The sequence below is a fragment of the Zalophus californianus genome, chromosome 2, assembly GCF_009762305.2.
Source record: "Zalophus californianus isolate mZalCal1 chromosome 2, mZalCal1.pri.v2, whole genome shotgun sequence".
NCBI classification, from domain to species: Eukaryota; Metazoa; Chordata; class Mammalia; order Carnivora; family Otariidae; genus Zalophus; species Zalophus californianus.
Genome location: NC_045596.1, coordinates 131,957,110 through 131,981,239, shown reverse-complemented (window position 1 = coordinate 131,981,239; position 24,130 = coordinate 131,957,110). Strand labels below are relative to the sequence as shown.

Genomic DNA, 24,130 nt, shown 5'->3' with positions numbered 1-24,130 from the left:
ACCTCCAAAAGGTGTTCAGGTCAGGGGTTATAGCTCAGTGGTAGAGCATTTGACTGCAAAAGGTGTTCAGGTCTGTAGAAAGCTTTACGGACTTGTATATTATTTGTTAAATAGTTTGAAATAGAGGCCAGGATCTCACACTAAACGTTCCCCAGTGGTGGCATTTTTGTAGAGCTCCATCTCGGACACCAAAATTTTAGCTTTGTCTATTCTCATTTCATCCTTCCTGACACTTATCTTTTACAGATCTTCTTTATATGCCCTTCCACTTCATGTTTTCTTCAACCTTTATACCTCTAGGGTACTACTTCAACCCTGCTGGCCCCCTTCCTGATTGATCAGTGTGCCTGCCATATTGATTGTTAACCATCTTCACACTTTTAGCTACTGACCATTTCAGTCATATTGGAGTCCCAACTCTTCTCTTTTCTCCTCCCTGCTGGGCAGCTGAGGCCAACCTGGGGCTTGAAGGACCTGGAGTAAGGAAAGGATATGGCCTTTTTGAAAGCTCCTTCAGGCAGCCTCTTTTGTTCTACCTCATCAAGCATTGGGGCCTGGGAATGAGATGAAGCAGCGGGACAGTACACACATCATAGGGAATTGCAAGCCTTACTTGGGGGGTGTTGTTTCTGTGGGCAACACTGATCAGGTGCTTGTGCATGGGTAGCTCCTTACCATCTTCCAAATTAAATGGATCATCTTCTCAGTGAGGTCTTGTTTTGCCCACTTAATCTGAATTAGACAGCCCTCACTATCACATCAAGGTTAATTAACCGCATAGTACTTATTATCACTTTTTGGTATTCTTCTTGGTATCCATCAATTAAGTAATTGTAAACCTACCCCCCCCCACCACCCCCAGAGTATGTAAATTCCCTGAGAGTATGGAACTTGTCCGACTTGCTCTTTGTGGGGGCTTCAGCACCCGGAAGGGGATTGTATATAGTACGTGCTCAATAAATATTTGTTGGATGGTTTTGGATGTAGTGTCTTATTAGAGTAAGACTATGGTGTTGACTATAATAGTAGGCTATCTTTGAAGGTGTCTTTTTGGTCTTGGAACTTCCACATTGTTTTACATTTTTCATACAAAGATAAACTTGTTTAATTATTAGTTGTGATGTCAGTCAAAGTACTACCTTACAATCTTGGTTAATATACCATGTTACCAGGTGAGCATGTACCAAGTAAATGGGTAGGTTTCCTAGAACTGGTGCTAGTTACTTTCTTAAAAGTGCTATTGCTGTGCATACCTCTGTGTTTCCCAAGGATGGGGTGTTATGTGATGTGGACCAAGGATCTGAAGAATGATAACTTTTGCATGGCTGAGATGCATCCAAAAGCAGTGTGCTTTCCATCTTCTGCTTGTGGCTCACAGATGCACAGGCTAGACATCAGCAATAAATATGGTGCATGGAATGTTAGGACTGGAAGGATCCTGAGAGCCTGTCCTCACCAATGTGTAAAGTGAGATGTGGAGAGCTAAAGTGACTTTGTCTAGGTCACTGTTGAGTGCAACAGTATTAAACTGCTAACGTGGTGATGTATTTTTCCTTACGTAAAGAACCAACTGGGCAAATGGAATTCTAGTTTTAACATTCTGATGCTTCATATAAAAGCCATTCTCTATTATTTGAGGGGGTTGCAAGACAGGACACCCTTGGTCCTGAAACACAACTTATAAGAATATTAAGGAAAACAGTCTCAAATAATCACATTCATTAAATATAACAGATAATCTGGCTAATATATATTATAGTATTTCTGTTGGGGTAGAAATCTGATAGTATGGGAAATAACTTGAGATACCACCTTTAGGACTGTTACTATTACATGTCCAGACTTTATTTTAAGCAAGTGTACTAGGTCCATAGATGGATGAGGTTTATTCCAATATTTTGGTTTATTAATTGGTGATGATGAACAGGATGGTTGACGTTGGAATGCTTCGTTCCACAAGGGAGGTTTTTGTTAAAACAATAATTTTAAACATTTCATTTAGCAGGATGTCTCACTGGTAAAGTACCATAGGAGTGAATAAGTGAGCATGGCTTAGTGGGCTCTAGAAAGCACAACCTGTTATTCTTTGAATGGATTTAATGAGTGATTTTAATTTTTATTTACATTTGAATATATAGGATATTCATTTCAGAGGTTCAAACTCCACTCGAAAGTCAAGAACATCAGGAAATAAATTCATAGCTGTGGACTTGAAGGGCTTGCCTAAAATAGGATTAAATGACCAAAATTTTATTTGTGAAGTTTCTAAATCTGAGAACAAAAGGAGCTAAAAGTTATAAAGAGGAGTTATACTAATTACATTTATCACTAAAGTCAACTTATTAAGAGTGATTTTTTTTTTTTTTTGGTAGCATTAGCTCGTTTTGCCTTTTACTTCATGAGAATACATGCTAAATTGAGCTCAGCCAATTCTGTTACCTGACTTCACCTTAGTCTTCATATGTCATTTCCAAGCATTTCCAGTCCCCTGGTGACTGAGCATCATCTTTCCTGGACATTTGACTTTTGTCTAAGCCAAACCGTCTCTGCCTGGCTGGCTTCATTAATTTTGCTTTCTTGTCAAACCATGATTTTTTTTTTTTTTTTTTTTTTTGTACTTGGCTTTTACCCTATCAGATAGTAATTGAGCCATTTTGCAATCAAATGAGGTGTGTTTTGGGTTGTTGCAGGCAGTGGGAGACGGAGGGGTCTGTCTTTCTGAGGGAAACCAACATGGCCAAACAGTGGAGGCACATTGATGGTAAATGCAAGGATATAGATTTGCACTGCCACTGTGTGTCCTGATAAGACACCAGTTAGCGCTCTCAGAAGAGACACAGGATGGGCAGCATTTGGATGCATTCTTTGTGGGTGGGTGGATGGGTCTAAAGATCTCTCGGTGAGTCTCTGGTTTTGTAATGCTTAATAATGATATGAGCGCCTGTTAGTTGCCACACTTGTGCTCAATGTTTACAGACAGTATATAGCTTATCTTTATAACCTCCCCATGAGGTATGAGGAAAAACACCAAGGCTTCACTAGGCTAAGTAGCTTAGCCAAAGTCTCAGAGCTGGTAAATGTTTGGACCTAGGTCTGACTCCAAGCCAGAACTCAAGAGTCACATGCTTCTTCCTTCATGAGTTAAATGGTCTAATGTTTTATTAGAACATTGCTTTTATTCAGCAAATATTTATAAGCATCTGCTCTTGGCTAAGCTCTGCACTAGGTGCTGGATACACAAAGAATAAGATGCAGCTCTGCCCTTGAGAAGCTCTGCCCAAGAACGACAGATCCTTCTTTTTTCTCACAGTCTAGTAATGCCATGCTCAAAGTGCTATGGGAACATGAGATGCTTTATTTCACTTCAAAAATCCTCTGTTGATTGACTAAGTGGTTGATTCTGCCTGGAAGAGAGGTGCAAGGAGGAAAGTTCCCACAGGGCAGGTGACATATTTTGGAGTGGGTCTGGGAGAGGAAAAGAGAACATTCTAGGCCGAGAAAACAGCCTGCACAAAAGAATAAGGCAGGAAAAGGGATATCCTGTGGGAGACAAGAAGAGTCTAGTGTTGAATATGATTAGAGGCAAGAAAATAGTGGAAAGGTGTCTTGGATGTGTATATTCAAAGGCCCGATGCTGTTCGCAACGTGCTTCTGAAGAGTTTGCACTTAACAAACAGAATAAAAGAGAAGATTGTTTCCCTGTTTCAGAGCTGGTGAAAACCCTTCATTTCCAGTTATTTTCAAAGCAGACATGTGGTAGCAGAGTTCTGCTTTGGGGTGTGTAGTTGACTGCTTATTGTTGCAATTTTGTCCCAGTCATTAGGGGAATTGGTGAGAAGGGCAGGCTGCACAGCCTCAGTTACACTCAAATAAGCTAAGCCTGTGTCCACACTACTTTCTATTGCCTCCTTTATGTAAACAAAGAGCTATTTTCACACTTCATTCACAAAATGGATGGCATGTGGAATGAGGCTGGGTGAGGGATCAGGAGATTGTGGTACAAGGAAGGCAGCTTCCAGCACACTGAATTAGCGTAATGAAGCTATTACGTTGCAAGAAGCAAAGAAAACAGCCTTAACACTTTTAAGGGAAAGGCTTTCAAGTCTTGTGGAAAATTAATTCCTATGAGGTTACTCTACATTGAGTAATAACTACATCATTTCTCCAGTGAGGCTCATTCGGGTCCCTTGTAGACAGTGCTAGAAGTATTTTGTGGTATTTAAGGGACTAGAAAAGAATGAGTTTTCTTGGTGGATGTGCTTTCTAGATGCCATGCCACTTTTTTGAAGCTATGCTTTTTGCATTCGAGGAAAGTCTTGTTTGTGAGTGGATACTATTTTAGGCTTTTCGACGTTTGCAAGATGGAGATAGGCTTCCGGGCTTAAATATGCCCAGCTGGCCATTGCACCTGCCTTTTGAGTTACTACAGAGATCAGAAACCATTAACAACAGAAGTTGGACTTACGTGGTACTTATCTCATGTTGTTTCTGGCAGTTATTTTTGCTGGGTATTTATAAGGACATCTGTCTTTTAAAGAGTCATATTACTTACCCTTTTTTTTTCCACTAAGGAATAAATCACAGCTTGTTCCCCATACTGCCACACACATTCATAGTCTGAAGTGATTAGAAATGCAAATTAAGAGTCGTTAAAGCATTATAATTTCTTTTCCTATGGCATCAGGCGATATTTAAAATCAGTGTACTCAGAAAGAACATATGCTTAAAATGTGATTAAGATGTGAGCAGATGAGAAGAAAGAAATATTGAGAAAATTTATTACTGGGTTTGGGAATAAGGGGAACCTGCAGTATTCATTTCTGATTTATCATCCTTTAAACCGGAGACATAATGAGGAGGGTGCACGTTGTTTAAGAACACAGGAAAACACAGTAGCTTCTGACGTTTTCAAATTGCTCTATGGAAATACATACTAAAGACGCCTTACTAGAGTGTGATTTACCGTCGGATTACCCAAAGGACAGATCAAATTCAGCTGTATTCCTTGTAGTGATTCTTGGGTATTTAAACACTATGAAAACAAGAAAAAAAATCAGAGAGTGTAAGTATGAAAAGCATTGATCTGCACATCCAGAGGTAGAGACGGATGTGCCGGACGCAGATCTCCTCCACTGGAACTATGTTTATGTTGTAGGTAATAAAAGGTATTGGGTTCCTGTTAAAGAAGTAGCAATGTCTCTGTAAGTATGCATTTTGTTCCTGACTTCACTTTTATTTATGAACAAAAGTACACTCTATTTCTGGAGGTCTACATGCAAATGAATTGCCTCTACAAAAGAAGGGACTGTCCCTCACAGTGTTCTTATAGTTTCAGATGCAGTTTTATGTATATTGTAGATATATATGATGGGCTCAACTGTATCTTTACTTTGTGTTTGTCACTGCAGTCAAAACTGACTGTTTCTAGAAAAATCAACAGTCTAAAAATAGCAGGTGTTTCCCAGGTCAAAACCTGGCTCAGATATCGAGAGATATTGACAGAGTCTAGCTACCTAAATGATAAATGCTAAACCTTGAAACAGTAGTTTTAATCTTTTTTCTTGTGAATATTAGCAGGCTTGAGGTTTATAAGCAAGAAGAAGAATGTAAAATTAGCAATCAAATGATCCCTATGTTTATGTTTTAGAAAAGCTTTTCTTTCATGGTATAAAATTTATCTTTAATCTGTGCTGATAACTTTTAATAGGCATCAGTTGGGTCCCCCATTAAACTAACTGCTTTAAAATGGTTTCCTCTTAGAACTAATGTTTACATCCTAGGAAATCAATTAGAGTGTATGGATTTCACGTTTCCCTTGCAATCTTCGTTTACAAGCATTTCTGAATGACCAACCTACCATAGCAAAACACTCAGAGGTGCAAATCTTCTGAAAGAAGTGCAAATGCCACACTTTTACTTGGAAAAATGGAAAAAAAATAGGACTTATTTAATATATCTGCTGAGCATTTAAAACTGCAGAAAGCACAGGAAATACTTTTGGTGTATGGGAATGTGTGGTGTTTCCAAACTACAAACATTGTTTTTAAAAATTTCCCCGGTAGTGGTGAATTATATGAGACCACGTCCATCTAAGGAGAGCTTGTTTAACTGGCTTGTGGTTCTGGGGCTCATTCAAACACTCTTAAACAAAATAAAGGGAATGGATGTAATAACTTCTTTATGGAAAGGCCGTAAAAAGGTACAGGGCCATGTAAACAAATTGGGTCATTTACTAGATGTTTTAAGTGATAGATTTGCAATCCAAATTCGGGGTGTATATTAGGTTTTATAGGACCGTGACCATATTCGACCCTAAAAATGAGATTACAAGCTTATTTTTGTTTATTTGTTTGTTTTTCTTTAGTGCATGGAAACCTATTATTGCTATATTATACTGTAGTTTGAAAACATAAGATTTTGAGCACTTGCATTTAAAAGTTTGTTCAACTTTGGAAAATGGTTAGAGACCCATGTGTGAAAAGTTGAATTGTTTTTTTGGTAGCACTGGGTTCTGTTCAAGGAAAATAAGATGATTGAAATTGAAATTTTCCTTCTGGGCTCAGACATGTCTAAACTAATTGTAAAATAATTGTTCTGGCTTACAAGAGTAGACTCATAACTACGACTATGTAAAGTAGAAATCCAACAACAGTTATGATTTACAGTGACTGTAACTCTGCCAATCTTGTAATAAAACCGCTATTATAACCAACCTACTGTGACATTCATTTGTCTTGAGACGTAGGTTAAAAAAAAAAAAAGCTTCTCCCCAGTTGTCTCTTCAGAGAGCCACTTTATTACACTAGGATATTAATATACCTTCTCTGAAATGGGTACGAGGATTGTGCCAGAACAGTCTGACAAAGGGAGGGGGCGGTGGGAACGTACGCATGCGTGGTGCTGTGCATTGTGCTGATGACCAGTGGCGGTGGCAATTAAAGTGAAGAGAGGAAACGAAATAATTTCTATGTTGATACCATAGCATTTATTCATTCTGTAACTTCTCTCAATCAGGGTTGGCTCACTTGGCCTTAAAGGAAGTAGATTGTGTAAGAAACCTCAGTAAAACTCAATGAGCCTTTCTAAGTTTTGAAAACTGATGGCATCATACCATACTGGCAACTTTTAACTGTTACTGCTGGAAGTTGGGCAGCAGAAATAACTGCTCTAGCTTCACATGCCTTAAAAAACAAGGGACAATGGTGGATATTATAGTTTCTGTGTAATTTGTGACTTGCTATTTCCTTTTTTTTTTTAATGAGTAACTTAGGGCTAGATGGCCTTAAGTCTACGAAAAACCTAAGCTCTGCCTTTCAGTTGGATTCTGTGTGACCTTAAAAACAGCAATTCATATCCTTTTGCCTTAGTTACCCATTCACCCCTTTTATACAGCATGTGGTTGGTTCTGCATGGTTATATACTACCTCAATAAAAACTCATCACACAGAGGTGACTACCACAAAGTGACACCAGTACCTGCCTGGCTCCATGAGGCAGGGCGGGAGATGTGACGCTGAATCGGACTCAGTCCCTGCCTTTAAGTAGTTTATAGCGAAGTGGGGAGAGAAGACATGGAGCTGGCCATAGTAAGAATAAAATACAATGCTTGGTGGGAACCGAGGGAAAAGCAAAATCATTTACAGCAGAGCCATTAGTAAACACTTAGGAAAATTGTCCGGGGAGACTTCCGTTTTGAGCAAACGTGCCTGGAAAGATGAGTGACCTGTGTTGCATGCGGAATCGAGGGTATGGTGGAGTGGATTGTAGGAGGAGATGGGGGCCTGCCATAAATAGGGACAAGGAAGGGAGTCTGGGAAATCCATGCAGTCAGTCCAGTGTAGTTTGTTCTGACTGAGACTTAAGAAATAGATTCAGCGGGCAGGTGATTAGAAGTAAGTGACACACAAGGAGGGACACTGATGTACTACTTAGGCTTGACTAGGAGAGCGATTCTGCGCACTTCAGTGTAAACACCAATGTTGGCCTTCCCACCCAGCGATTCAGGCAGCCACATTATAGATGAAATCGGAGTCCTTATGGTGTACAGCAGGTAGAGACAGAGTGAAGGCTGCTGAAAAGTGAGGAATATAGTTAGAAGGAAAAGGAAATCCCACATTTGTGGCCCAGAGCCATGAAGAGGAGGTAGGCAGTAAAGGGAGGGGGAAGCAAGAGAGAGAAATGACAGAAAAGGTGGGGGGGGAGGAAAGGAGAAGAACCTTAAGGCAGATGGAGGCGGGTGCCAAGGAAAGAGAGAGAAAAGTCAAATAAATTGGCCTACAGAATAAAATATAGCAGAGATTCAAGAAGGCAGGAATCGATGAGTAAAGAGCTTCTGATTTTTCAATGTTGACCAAAAACAAAAATGAGAAAAACAAACCCCTTCAGTGTAATGTGGGGTATGGACGAGGGAGGAAGAATGGTGATGTACTAAAGGGAAAAAGTGAGACATAAAGTTTTTAAGGCTTTTGGGTAAGTCTTAGTTATGAGGGAAGCAGGTAATGAAGTGACTCCAGGATGGAGAGAAAGAAAGAGGAAAGAAGCAGGTTTGTTTACTTGTTTGATGGGTTCAAGAGAGATCCAGAGGAGATGAAAAGGTTCAATGTGTAATAAGAGAGAAGACTTCTGGGCTGGAAGTGTCCTTCAGTTGCTGATGGAACACAGGAGAAATGGTGGCAGAGCATTAGGCAACATGTCCAGTTATTGCCGAAAGAACTGGAGCATCCCTGGCAGAGAAGTAGGAATTAAATTTTGGAGGAAGGACACATCTTGACCAAGTGGGAAAGTGACAGGAGATGCAGGAAAATTGGTAGCCATGGCTCCCTGCCAGTGGGGTCAGAGAAGCCCCGATCAGGATGTTCTAGTCCTGCCTAATGTCTCAAGTAGAAGGCGTCGATAACGAGAGGCAAAATAACAGAAGTATATGTTTTTGCCTAGAGGATGACCGGATGGTAAGTTTTGGGATATGGAGATGGAGGAAAGAGTGGGGCCGGTAGGCAGAGATTTATGCGTGACACTAGCAACAATAATGATGGGGAAGGGAGTGACACATGGAAAAATGCGTGTTAAGAAGGCACACCTAAACCAGAGTGAGTAGGAACTTTTAACCTGTCACAGAGCTGCAGAGGTGTCAAAAACAACCTTGGACATTCAAGTGAAATGATCACTTTAATGTACCTTACTTTATCTTTCTGGTGCTGATGCCCTTAAAGTGCGCCCCAAAAAATCGTAAAAAGTGGGGGGAAACTTCTGCATGCCTCTGGGATCTCTGCTGTGGAAGCTCTAGCATCTGCTGCAAGCACAAGGGTTTTTTGTTTTATTTTGTTTTTTTAAAGATTTTATTTATTTATTAGAGAGAGCATGAAAAGGGAGAAGAGGGAGAAGCAGGCTCCCTGTGAGCAGGGAGCCCGATACGGAGCTCAAACCCAGGACCATGGGATCATGACCTGATCCGAAGGCAGACACTTAACAGACTGAGCCACCCAGGCACCCCATTTTGTTTGCTTTTTAATAGCTATTAAAGCCACCTAGAAAATTGTTGGAGGTGGGTTCAAGTTGTAGCTATTGTTTGCTCAAGAGAAGATATACCTCAGCATGTGTATTCCACTGTCCCCAAAGAGGCTGTGTTCTGAGTACATTTGCAGGGTAAGGATTATGTGTGTTCCTATCATGGGGAATCTTTTATGTTCCTCTAATCATTGGCAACATGTACTTGGAACTGGTTTGTTGAATAACCGTGACTACTGAGCCTTGATACAAACACTTTATTTTTGTTTCTCCTGAATTTTATTGAGCAGGGGAAGTCTTCCCCTATCCCGGGATGGATATTTCTGCAAGACATGGTTTTTCAGCTCACCCTGAAGTGGTACTGAGTTCTAGAGTGGTTTCAAATAGAAACACCCTCTGATTTGGAAATAAGATGGCCCCGTCCTTTGGAAAGTAAAACTCCAAATGTGACAGCTTTGGACCTCTTCACTACCTACCCAGGCCTGCTGCTGAGTGGAGCTTGTCTGGGAAAGGAGCTGGGGTGGAGGGAGCGGGAGGCTTGATGTGTCTGAGGGATTCAGCATTCATGGAACAGCTCCTGGCCATTTCCTTTGAAAATTTTACTCTCCGCTTTGGTGTTTCAGTACCTATTCTCCTGGCCCTGCGGTGCCATTCTAGCATCCAGTTACCCATCTGTTTCGAGGACTCCCTGTGTCTCATGGTTGGGCTCGCTCTCAGAGCTCTAAGTCTGAGAATGCAACTTCAAACGCATAGTCTTTGTTCTGCTTAAATCTCATGCCTTCACAAACATTTAAAATGTGTAATAGAGAACATGAAACAGGCACAGAATTATCGTCAAGCTAATGAATGAAAACATTTCTATTTTTGAGTCAAGTAATTATCTTTATGTTTGTAATTTCTGCGTTCTCACTGTCATCACCCCAGGCCAGGTGCAGATGACCTAAACTGTGACAAACATGTCCTTATTCTTCCTTAGAAGGCTTTTCCCATGCCTTTCCACCCCTGATGGATCATGCAGTAGAGGGTAATGCAGAATAATCATCCTGTAGTAGAGCTCTCCTTGTGTTTACTCAGTGCTTCTCAAATTTTACCTGGGGGCCTTATTAAAATGCAGATTCTGATTTTGTGGTGGTTGGTGGGGCCAGGGAATTTGCATTTTAGCAAGCTCCCGGATGCTGCTGCTGGGCTGAGGACCAGACTTAACAAGGGCCTGCTTGGGTGTTCTCAAGTCTGCTGTGATCTCACCTCAATCTTTCCAGTAAAAAGATTGCACAAAGCTGATCTCGCCTCACCACAGAGAAGACTCCATGCCTCTGCCCTTGCAACTCTTTTAACCAAGAAGTCAGTTCAATCCAATAAACATCGAGTGCCTTGTGTTCCAGTTACCATGGCGCATCCTGAAAACAGATAAACAAAATGTAGTTTTTTGGGTACTTGGTGTCGACAATCAATGTGGCTTTTCATACACTAGAGATACGCTTAGAATGCTAAAGGAACCCAGAGATGTTCCCTGTCGCGGTCATGAAAGGCTTCTCATGAGGCCATCACTTGAGTTGGGTCTTGAAGGATAAGGAGAGTTCCCTAGAAAGGAAGAAGGTTCTAAGCAGAAGGCATAGACTTGTTAGAAAGCATGAAGTCTATTGAAAAAACAGCTCTATTTGGTGGGAAATAAGACTGAAGAAATTATTCACTGATTGTGAAGGACTCTGTCTGACACACTAAGGAGGGTGTTTAGACGTCATGTTACAGGTCCTTGGGAGAAGGCTACATGCTTTCTGCACTAGCTCCTTCATGGTAGTAGCCTGTCTTTTCCTCCATTCTCATATTCTTAAACCTGTAACAGATCAGTAACTATCCATTGAATGATCTGGTTTGGGTTTTGTTTTTTTGGTTGTTTTGCTTTCAGAAAAAGAAAAAGGTACATCAGGATGATTGTAAAATACAGAGAAGCTAGAGGCAACGACACTGGTTTGAAGGCATTGGCAATAGTTCGGCTATCAAATGATGAGTACATGGACCGGTTACTGCGTGTGGGGAGATTGGCAGGGTAACCATCACCTTCCATCACTCTGCATGTTCAAAGCCTACGTGTATTTAAGGTCAGCCTGACAGGTGCCTCCGCCACAAAGGCTTCACGTTTCTCTCAGTCTGGCATGTCTACCTGGTCTAAACTCCCAGAATATTGCAGAATTTACTGCTCTCTATCTTAAATTCTAGTTCTGTATGTGTCTTTTCTCTCATAATTTTCAAGTGTCAGAGAGTAAAATGCTGACTAATCTTTAGCTCAGTGTCCCATTAGGTGGTGGGACTTTTAAGTGAAGTGAAAACAGCCCACTTAGATCCAATACAGCCAGTTCTGTTGTCATGTTGACATCTGGTCTCATAGGTCATCGTTGATAGGCCCTAAAGAAGGCATATGCTTTTGGTGCATATTTCACAACTGAGGGATGTAACTGATGTCTGGCTTCATTTTGAGGAACTAAAAAGGGATACACTGGAAGGCCTCTTCATCTTTCTGCTTAGACTGAGTAAAATGAATGTACAAAGAACCTTATTAGCAAAATTATAGTGATGACTGCTTAGAATGTTATTTCCTCAACAAGAAAAAGAAATGTATCATTTCCAGGAAAATTATTTTTAAACAGGGAACTTTGTAAAGCATGACCATCAAAAGTCCATTATCAACAGCTTTAACTAATTTTTGTTTTGAATTATTTCCTCCTTCTGTTCTTTCTAGTGAATGTGAGGTTTATCCTCATGTGCTTTCTTATTTTCAGTTTGGTTTTCCTTTTTCTGCTTTGGGGTTTCGAGATTGACAACTGTGATTTATCCCCTGGAAGGCAAAAATCTTGAAAAAGTCATTATTTCCAAAAATCACTCAAGGAATGTATTTTTTTCCCTTGGAAATAAAGTCGATTTTCTCAGCTCTGATCATATGAGATTATGGGCAAGTAGTCCTTAGTTCTGGCATGTGGACAAAACAGAAGCAGCCCCTGGAGAGAGAGAGTTCAAAATTCATGGCAGTAAGCACATGTTCAGTATGCCAATATTTATGGTGTCACAACCAAATTAAAACCATCCCCTCTGCTATTTACATAAGGACAGTACCCAGACTGCACAGGGCTGTGCCCACGTTTCTCAGTAGACTTAAAGCAAGAGAGTTGTTCAGGACTCTTGGAGACCAAACTATTTATTTTCACATTCATTTTATTTATCTCTGTGAGGGAGAGTGAATTGTCTTCACTTATATTCGTTTTGAAGTCATCCAGAATTAGCAGGGGTGAAGACTGGCTTCTGTAGGCAGTGAATTCAGGCAGTTGCATCCTGACCTCCTTAGTTCCCATGCTGGGCGAGTGAGATGTATTGGTTACTGACAGTGAACACTGATTGCTTCTTAGATAGTTGGGTAATTCTCAATCTCTCATTTCTAGTGTCTTACTCTTGCTATTAGACAACTGGGGTTTCACCCATTTGGAAAAAAACAGACACACATACTTTTGGTACTTTTGGTAAGAAGACATATTTTATGTCTTTTTATGGCAACTTTTAAAGTAGTACCATCTGGCAAGATTTTTAAGAACAGTAAAGTTTTAGAAGCATTGTTGAGTATACATCTTATTTCTTTACTTCTACAAGACAAAGATATCTAGAAATTTAAATTATAACATATGATGTACTTGCACAGCAATGTAAGGGACAAAGATAAAACTACAGTGGGGAGCAGGTTTGGTAGGAGGCAGTGAATCACATTTGCTGGTAGAGATGATATTTGAGTATGAATGCATTCTTTTTTTTAAAGATGTTATTTATTTATTAGTGAGAGAGAGAGGGAGAGAGAGAAAGAGACAGCACAAGCAGGGGGAGCAGCAGGCTCCCCGCTGAGCAAGGACTCAACACGGGACTCCATCCTAGGACCCTGGGATCATGACCTGAGCCAAAGGCAGAGGCTTAACCTACTGAGCCACCCAGGCGTCCTAGAGTGTGAATGCATTCTTAATGACCCTTTTGAAAGTCCTAGATTCTTCCCACATTCCTTCTGATTCTACTTTAGTTGAGACTCTAGTCTAGGAAACAATCTGGACAGGAACCCAGTTGCTGGGATGTCTTTAATAGGTTGGCTGTTTGACTTTTTGGAAGATGGTCATATAACCATCAACTCATCAAGTGGAAGTTTTTCACAACTGGTGACTGCAAGTGGCAATCTTTTGTGCAAGGGGGGAGGCTTTCTTATTTATAGGATAAAATAATTTTTTATGAGTAACTCTCATATGAACAAATGAAGCTTGACTATGTAAATCTTTCTTTTACGATGGGATAGAATCCAAGATATTAAAGAAGTTACTTTATTTTTTGAGTTCAGTAATTTAAACATTGTGCTTAGGCTCTTTTTTAGTACTCCAAGCATTTATTATTAAGATTTTCTTTGGTGTTTCCTTAAAAAGACAAAATTCAGCATGTTTTCCTTGCGATTGTCTTAAACACACACAAAACAGAAAACAAACTTTACTATTTTTTTCAGACTAATTATTCAGTTGTTTTTATGCCCACAAATTTTTAAATGATTGCAGATTTTTCACTCATCTTTTCATGTATTGTTTTGGTGCTGGAAAAAAATGTTTAAATCCTCTGTGTGTTTAAATCTGGGATTTAACTAGATTAATAAAAAATACCAAGGAAATTTCTTTGGTTGTGTATTAGAAAGTTGAGGAAGATCACTGGCTTTTGCAGTTCATTAGTGGGTCATTTTATTGAATGTTTAGTGTTAGGTATTTCATTTATCAGACAGTGCCTTAAGCATTGAGGAGAATTGGCCTAATGCTGTTTACATTCTCGTCTTGCTGCCAAAATTGATTTTTCCATTTTGTATGTGACTTAGGTCTTTGTACTGCAATAGATGCCAGGTTAAAGAATAGTTTTTATCTTAAAACATGATTGGATTGTTTCAATGCTATCAATAATTTTGCTGAATAACAAAAAATACACTTTTAATAAATGTCCTTGAAGATTTCTATTTGATTCTCTACACAGTAATGAATATTGATATCAACTTCAGTGATAACTGACAATAAATATTATGTTTCCTAAGAAACTTGGCAGCATCATCATATGTCTGGGTGTAATAACTAACCTGTAATTTAGGCTAACTCCATCAGTATATTGTGACTTGAGATTCTTTGTTTCTGACTGTTTCATGATTTCTTTTATAATGGAAAATATCTTGTTCATTTAAGTGCAAAGAGGATGTTGGCAAAATGAGCTGTTTAGTTGAAGCTCTAGGAAAAGTTTTAATTATTTGAAACACCCAGTATTTTAAAATCCAGCAGATTCATCCTTTTGCCTGAATATATAATGTCTTATGTTATAAACAGGACATTTTTTGTTTCGTTTCACTGTACATATTAAAGCAGGTTACACAGCAAATAAGCTAATGTGGCCAATCCTTGTCATTTTGCTATTTTGGGAAGGAAGTCTGAAGCAGAAGAATATTCCTGGGGGAAGGATTTGGTTATTTATTTATTTATTTTTCCTACCAATTTAGACATTTCACTGGCAGCCTCTTTGCCCCTAAAATTTATACTTGAAATGGCCCAGAGATTTTAAATGTGGGGCATTTTAGGGGCCTGAGTACATTTGTGGATTTAGGAATGATTTGCTTTGCTCCTTGGTGCAGTGAGTCTGCAGTAGAAAGCAAGGATTTTAATCTTTCCAATCAGATGGAGTGTGGATCTCCAGGCTCAGATTTTGGGTAAACTGAGAAAGACTTTTCTCTGGCTAGATTAGTATCACAGAACTAAGGCTGGCTCTGGTATAGAGGCAGGTGTTGCCTTCTTTTCATTATCATATACCATTTGAATTGTATTTGATAGGTTAGTATCATGATATTCAACATGAAAACCACTTAGCAGTCCCGGTTAACTTATGCCCATTTGTTATAACGACATATCAGTTGACATTTTTGCCAGTTTTTATCAATTTGTAAATTTTGCATTTCATGAAATTGTAAAGTCATTTAGCAATTGAACAATTATAAACATTTCCAAGATCTATGTATTTGTGAACATAAGTAGGATTTTTCCAACTCAGCACTGCTTTTCAAATTTCTTATTGAATTGTAGGAGAAGGGGAAAAAGGCAAAAAAAACAAACAAACAGAAAAACCAAACAAAAACCCAAAAACAAAACTTTTCCTCTACCCTTTTAGGTTCTGCTATGTGTGAATTAAACTGACAAAAGACAGATTAATAGGAGAAAAGGCATACAGATTTTGTTAATATTTTAAATTTTATGTGCACAAGGGCTTCTTTACAGAAAGGAATGAAAAACCCAAAGTAGCAATTAGACTCGGGGGCTTGTATACCATTTTAACAAAGGGCTTTAAATTGTGGGAAAATTTACTGGCTAGGAAATATATGGGGGAGGGACGCCTGGCTGGCTCAGTCAGTGCAGGATGTGACTCTTGATCTTCGGGTTGTAAATTCGAGCTTGCCGTTGAGTGTAGAGATTACTCAAAAATAAAATCTTAAAAAAAAAAGAAATTTATGGGGGAAACTAATGGGAAATAAGGGTTATTTTAGTCAGGTCTGTTTATGCAGACTCATCTCTCTGTCTCTGATGATAAGGGTATCTCTCCTCATCCTGGTACTGGAAAGTGGGGGCGAGGGGAGGAGTTTATGCCACCTTTACAAAAGGAAGTTTATGCTCTGCTTTTAGGCAGTTAAGGGGAGGGCAGAGAACTTTTCCTGCATTTGTTGATTCTCAGTTGCCTTAGGCTCAAAATAATCCTTCTGCCAAAGCAGCATATTTTGGGGTGGCATATTCTGTATCCCTTTGTAACCATGGGATACAAGACTTGACTTTTTCTAGGAGCATATATGGCCCAGGAAAAGGGGCATAGAAGGTGCTGGTGGTGGGTGGGGATGCTGGTGCTCCTGTACTTCTAAGCAGAGTTAACTTTTATTTTCTGATCGGCTCCAAAAGTTGCTTGTATTTTCTATCGACTCCTTCTTTTCCTGTAGGTAAAGTTGAAAGTTACAAACAATATAGCTTTGGCCAGGACTGGACCTATACCATCTCAGATATTTCCTCAAACATGGTGGGGAGGAGGGGCAAGGAGAAGCAGTTCTACATCCTCATTTGTGGCATTCTTGATTTCCGTAGAAAATCAGAGGTCATTCTAGTAATACCCCGTTAGGAAATGTGAAGTGTTATGACTCATTTTATTTTGGCTTTGCAAAGTATAGAAAATTTCTTGGCTAGGAAGGAATTCCTTTTCAGACTGCCAGTCCTCCCCAACAATTCTGAATAGGTACTTCTCTCTTTGCACATTCTTCTGGGTTTAACTGCTGTGTAACCTCCTAACCCCTCATTAATAATTTCCTGAGGCTGGTTTGTTATAAAGAAACATTGCAGCACAGACAGTGTGTGAGTGTGTGAGTGTGTGTGTATGTGCGTGTGTGTGTATGTGTGTGTGTGATTACTCCTTAATGACCAACTCAAATGGTATTAATGCTCTGAAGGAAGAAACAAGTGAGCATTAGATTCTTTCCCATTAGTGTGCATATTAATCAAGGAGATCACACCCTTAGGCAGAAGGTAATGAATGCTTTTTAACTTCTCTTCATTATTCAAATTAAATGGCTCATTTTCTATATTGTACACACATTTAAATGGCTTGAGTATTTAAAGGAATAATCATGAATCTTTCAAAGGCTTCTTAATATTAGGATACCAGAGAATAAATTTGTGTCTTTTCGGTTCTTAACAAGAACAAGAAATCACCAAGGAACTGAGTCTGTGCAGAGATGGGCATTTGGGCTTCCAGTCTTCTCCACTGTCTGTAATCTGTTCTCACCTTTCTCATATTTCAGCTACACATACCATCAGTGAATTTAACACTGGTCCCATGGTGGCCAGTCGACCAATAAACCTCCCATGAGAAATGCTGTAAATTTTACAAAGTTGTTGTTACTCATGGGATACAGGGTGGTGATCAAAACGCTGTCTCCCCCTGGGAAAATGCTCACCCTGCACTGTGAAGTGAAAAAGCAGGGTGGAAATAACATTTTAAATGTTTTTTGTATGCCCACAGAAATGTTTCCATGTATGTAGAAAGACTAGAATGAAGTATGCTAAAATGTTATTGTTATTTTATCTACAGGTGCTGTAGGGGAGCCATGGGAGTGTTGATACTCTGCTTCCTAAAATACATTTAAGCTTTGCTAAATTTTCTATAATTTCTATTACTGCTATCCTAGAAACAAAGCTGTGCAGTTTTTAAGCGTAATTTGAACAGTGAGGAAGGGGGGCAAATACAAACAATAGGTTTTTCTTCTATTCTAAAGGAAAGCACATAAAATGCAAGACTTGTTTTTAGAAGCCTAGGAGATGGCATTCTGAAAGGTGGCCCTTTGGGGTTAAGATTTAAAGTTGGCTCTTCGTTTATCCCGGAGGCTAGCTGTGGATACAGTCAAAGCAATAAGACGGTTGCAGCCGTCGGTGAGGAGAGCCATCTCAACAATTATCTATGTTGTTTTTGGCACTTTGCAAGAAATGTTGTTTTCACAAGACCTAAGAGTTTTGTCTGGGAAGAAAGAAGATAGCTGCCAACATTTGGCACCATATGGGGTTTTCTTTTTTCTTTCCTTTTTTTTTTTTTTTCTTAAAGTTTAGTGTGTAGGCTGTACATCCTGCTCTTAAGCCTTAAAGATCAAGAAAATATTATGGGTTTGTTGTGTTTTTTTTTTTTTTTTTGTACACTTGTTGGAAACATCTGGAACATGCCATTAGGTTACACACCACAGGTTTTGTTTACAGACAAGTGTGTGATATAAACCATGAAAAAAAACTCCAAAATCAAACCCTGCCTTCCTTTGCAGTTGCATTCTATAGCGCACTGTGATCCAAGGTCTGTATTTGACCATACAGACTCCTGCTAAGCACGTTTATTGAGCCTGATGGATTGAGAAACCATAATGACTTGCCTTTCTAAATACAGTGTATCCTTCAGACATACCAGCACCTGGTCCCTTATTGAAATCAGGCAGCTTCTGCCAATACTGCATTCACCCTGGGACTGCATGCTTGTACGCTTTGCAGTATATAAGCTCATCTGTTCTGACTGCCTTTTAGCAAATCAAGAATAAAAATTATTTCAGGGGTGCTTGGGTGGCTCGGTTGACTGAGCAGACAACTCTTGATTTCAGCTCAGGTCATGATCTTGGGGTGGTGAGATGGAGCCCTGTGTTGGGCCCAGACACTCAGGGGGAGTCTGCTTGAGATTCTCCCTCTCCCTCTGCTCCTCCTGTGCCCGCCCCCTCCCCCATGTGCTCTCTTGCTCTCTCTCTCTCTCTCAAATAAATAAATAAATCTTAGGAAAAAAATCATTTCAAACTCCAGGTATAGAGCAGGTAGGAAATTCTCTTCTAAGGAATACTATTTTGTTTTTGGAAGAAATACTGTAGTTCTATTTCTGACACTAAACTTTCAGTTAAGGGAATGGAATAAAAGACTAATAGTGAAGACTGTTTTTTATGCCTGTGATTGAAATTCTACCTTGACTGAGGCTCTCATTTTGGGATATCACCCCTCATCAGTTGATCTCAAATATAAGTAATGAAATAAGTAACGAATAAAAGAACAAATAAACAAAAAACACAAAGTAACAAAACAACATAAATGTTTTGTTTCCTGAATCTCTCTTTTTTTTTATACTGCTTTTATCTTTCATCGCAATGCCTTCACTTTGATGTTTAATTATTATGGTTCCATGTCTCAAGTGAAAACTTCTGTCTGCAGAATCTGGAACCCCTCAAAGTGCATTGACCCCTGAGACTAGGGCCATCTCAAGGGAGAAAGGGGGTTTTGAGTAGGGAAGTATATTTGGAGCTTTGAGTAGGGAAGGAAGTGTCAAAGCAATGCTCTGTATAAACTGTGGAGGGTAGGGGATACATCCATGGTGCAAGGTTGGGGGGGGCACAGCTGTGTATCTATACAGATCCATAATAGGAGATCGCTAGTCAGGGGCTTGTGTGACTTCCTGCTGTTTTTCCCCATTGGTCTTCTGTCCCGTTTACTTCCTAGTGGCAAGAATCCTAAGAGACCCGAGGGCGATTCCTTTTGTCCATTCTGCTGACCTTTCCTTACGCAGTTTAAGATTCCTGATGATGACTCATTACCGCTGTGCTACTAGGGAGTCTGAGCCAGCTGTGCACATGCGCATTTCTGCATCCAGCCTTCTCAGTTTGGGAACTGACATTATTCTGGCCCTCTACCCTCTTCACCAAAGTAATTTTAAACATTGTTTCAAGCATTCTAAAATAAACCGGAAGATGTCTTTTTAATACTTTTGTTCTGGAAATTTTCAGGGCTCACAGAATCTTTAAAAATATGGGGAACATGTCCTGGGAGCAATTTAAGTATGGTCTCGTGGAGCCCTCCTTGTCTTGTTTTCTCGGAGGTGAAGTCATTTTCTTAGTCACGGAGGTCTTGGCAGCAGGGCTAGAACACAAGCGTAGCCCTCAGTTCTGGGCTCCGTTGGTCTCATCCTGACATGCCTCGCAGTTCAGGTTGTCTTGATGATAAATAGGTGAACTCTTGAGAAAAGGCAGGAGCTCTTCCTTCAGTGCCTTGGCAAGTTTTGAGCTCACTTGTTGCTCAGAAAAGGGATTTGTGGCTTTAAAGAAATACCATGCTCACTAAATGAAGAAATAATACCAAGGTCATTTGTCAAAACAGGTAAAAACTTTGCTCTGGCATACTCTGTTTATAATTTTCATTGATAAGCAAATGAAATCATCTTGGGTGAAATATTGTAGAGTATACTTTAAAATGGGTTGGTCCCTCTTTCTGATTCATACAGTTTGTATTTCTGGGTGGTTTATTTACCATATGCTGTGAAACCAGAGCTATTATTTTTGCTTCAATCTGAGAACATATCCAGTATTCTAAATGGTAGATAAGGAGCATTTCAGCATTTCACTTGAAATTTCTTGATTTTTGGAAACTTTTTTCTCTATATCTTTTTGGTCAGAGGTGAGTAATATTAAGTAGTACTTTCTGTAGGACTCACAGTACTCCTTTTTGCATATTCTGTAGGCTGTTTTAATAGGTAGGACATAACCTACTTTATCCATTTTTTCATAAATATAATAAATGTTCCAAGAAGAAATATCAAAGCATCCAACAGGAATGATAAATATTACCAACCAAATATGAGAAGAAGGCAGAATATGAATTCTGATTTCTTAGTGTTCAGCAGTTGATTTGGGTGAGATGTGGCTAGCTTGTGGCAGCAGAGGGCTGGAATCCTTCTGATAAGAGCTGAAGGGTTTCAGGAGTCATGTTGAACTCCTCATGAGTGGTTATCATAACAGAGAGAGTGGGGCTCTCTATTGGATTTTTCAGGTTAGAATTGAAACTAAACTGCTGAATCTGTATGTAAAATTCCTAAGGTGCTTTTTGCAAGATTATGAGTTGTTCTGCATCCTCCTGGCCAGATGAGTAATTGCTCTGTCAGTCAGCCCCTGCAGTTTCATTTGTACAAGGTCATTGCATCCACTCCTTGAACTATACTGTCACATTAAGGGAGCATAGCCTCTTAAGGGAGATGGGGCAATCTCTTTAATTAACAAACTCATAAATTTATCAGGTTTGTCCCCCCCTGCTTTGAGAAAAGAGATAGCAATTGTTTAGTTTCTATAAATTGTTTTTTTCTTTCTTCTTTTATATCTCTGGTTTTTTATTTAGATTTTTGTGTAGGAGAAAGCATATTGCTGTCTTACGTTTTCCTTATGGAGATTTTATATATATATATACACACACATACACATATATGTCTTGAACTACTAGGAATTATCTAGACTTTATTTATTTGTCTAGGGGTAAATAGGATGTCCCCTATTCATTTATTCTTCCTTTTCTTTAAAGATTTTATTCATTTATTTATTTGAGAGAGAGAGAGAGAGCACGAGCGAGCAGGGGAGGGGCAGAGGGAAAAGCAGACACCCCGCCCCCCAGCAGGGAGCTCAACACAGGGCTGATCTCAGGATCCTGGGATCATGATCTGAGCCCAAGGCAGACGCTTAACCGACTGAGCCACCCAGGCGCCCCTCATTTATTCTTTCAACAAATATTTACTGAGCATTCATTACTTATGCAGCAGAATACTAGACACAGGGGATACAGCAATGAACAGAAGGTACAAAACCTCTGACCTCGTTGAGTTCACATTCTAGTGAGGAAAGGAAGTTAAGTAGCATACATAAATAAAGTGTTGGTATAATAGAACATGATCAGTGCTGTGTATAAGGAGATAAGGGAGTGTGTGAGGTTAGAGAATATTGTTGCGGTTTAAAGTAAGTCCTGGCGTCGGGGGGGATAGTGGTGGAAATCCACTGAGGTGACTTTTTTTTGAGGTGGTTGACATCTTTATTGCTTTGGAGGTGGGGGACAGGTGCTCAGGAGCTCTTGGTGCAGCGGGCCCGTTTCCAATTCACTATCACAGGCTTCTGGCGGCGTGGGATGGCGCGGATCTGGGCGGTCCTTGTGCTTGCGGTTCATGTGCCTGGTGCTACCGGGGGTGAGCGGGGCCTTCTTGTGGATGGTGGTCCGCACGGAGGAGGTGGCGGCTTTCCGCCGGCCAGCTCTCCGCCTCAGGACCACCACCACACCTCTGCCGTGGGCCTCTGGCTCCATAGCCACAGTCTTGCGGTGAATCAGCCCGTTGTAGCAGAAGGAGTTTCGAAGCCTCTGATAATGGGCCTCGGTGCTGTATGCCTGCTTGTTCCTCTTGCTGGGAAAGCTGGAGCCACTCCGCAAGACAATCCATTGCAGGTGGGTGGATGGGGCCGCAGCGCCTCTCAGTGCGGTGCCCGGAGTTGGAAAAAGCCTTAGAGCTGAGGAGATAGGGGAGAAGGCCTTGCAGGCACAGCCAGTGGGAGCGGCAAGGCCCTTAGAGAGGAGTGTGCCCAGAAAGATTGGCAACAGCTGGGTAGCTGGAGTGAGTGAGGTGAGCAGAAGAGCGATGCTCTTCTTTTGTAGGGATGATTATTTCTGCTTGCTTGGGGTTAGTCTATAGGGGAGGAAGGGAAGAAATGCCATCATGGCTTAGACCAGCATGAAGTAGGTACGCGGTCAGATTTTGGATATATTTTGCGGTGAGAGCTGTTAAGAGTTGCTGGCGGACTGGAAATCAGGAATTGTGAATGGGTTGTAAGGAGCAAGCCCCAAACTCTCACCTGTAGGTGGACAGGCATCTTGGTCTTTGGCCAGTTGTTTATGTCTTAAAAGTCTTCAGTTTACTGTTAACTGTTCTAACGAGGCACCAGTAGATGTATGAATTGATTGTGACAGGGAAGGGCTGTAAAAGATACAACTTGGTGATGGATTTTATTCACTAATAATAAGCGATCAATGTATGTGAGTTTAAGATCAATAGAAGAGAAGGAAGCAAATGTATTGATTTGGAACAATATTACCAATTGCTTAGCTAAGTGGAAGAATGGCTTTTTTTTTTTAAACAAAGGCAGGTTATACTACAGGAAGAAATTCCATTTAATAATAAATATTGTGAACACTTATTAAGCGCTTACTCTACACCAGACATGCATTAACGTATGCTTTACATACATTAATTCCTTTAATCCTCACAAAAACAAAAACAACCTATGAGGGCAATTACTGGTATTATTCCCAGTTGAAGGAGAACGTAAGCCATTTGGCCAAGGTCAAGTAGCCGATCAGGAGTTCCAGCAAAGACTGTCTTGGTTCCAAGGTGCATGCCCTTAATCATTACATTTTACTGCTTCCAATAGCTGCTTTAATTTGTTAGAACTACAGCTCTAATTGGGTTAGATGCTGAGCCGACTTGCTCAGCTTATGGTCACTTCTTAAATGTAGAGAAGTCAATGAGGGCTCTGAATACCCTGGAGCTTTTGTCTTGCCAACGCCACATATTTATTTTAAGGGAAAGTCTGGATGTTTGGGATAAAAAGAATCCATAGAGGAAGAAAAGGCAGAGTGTGAGAATATCACTTACAGAAGGCTGGGACTGAGTTTAAATCCTGGTTTACCTACTTGTTAGGTACAGTACCTTAACTTAGTCACTCAACCTTTCTGAGCACCTAAGTCTCCAGTTTGTAGAATTTTGAAACAAAGAGCTACCTCACAGAATAACATTAATGAAACTCCTAGCAAAATGTCTGGTCTACTTAATAAATTTTACTTTCTTCACCCATCTGTCCTGCCAGTTAGGCTGAAAATGCACATAGGGGTTTCTAAAAATAACATTGGTTAGGATGAAAAAAAAAGAAAAGGCTTAATGTAGGGAGGCCAGCAAAATAATACAATGTGTCTCCACAAGAGAACAATAAAGAAATAATTTGCGTGCACTGACTTAGATCAGTGCTTGTCAGACTTGAATGTTTATTTGAACCTCCCGGGATCTTGTTAAAATACAGATTCTGCTTCCGTAGGCTTGGGGTGGGGCCTGAGAGTGTGTGTTTCTAACATGGTCATGTGATGCTGATGCTGCTAGTCTGTGGATCACACTCTGACCAGCAAGATTTATCAAAATAGATTTACGAACTATGTTGGGAAGTTAAAGTGACTAACATTCGAGTCAATATCAG

The 24,130-nt window shown here is 40.1% G+C and overlaps 1 protein-coding gene and 1 pseudogene across 7 annotated transcripts in view; one reads left to right on the top strand and one right to left on the bottom strand.

Annotated features, from left to right (window-relative positions):
* Positions 1-24,130, top strand: part of PDGFC (platelet derived growth factor C) — a 202,505-nt gene that overhangs the window by 4,953 nt on the left and 173,422 nt on the right. The window lies entirely within an intron of this gene.
* Positions 21,959-24,130, bottom strand: part of LOC113924469 — a 30,005-nt pseudogene continuing 27,833 nt past the window's right edge.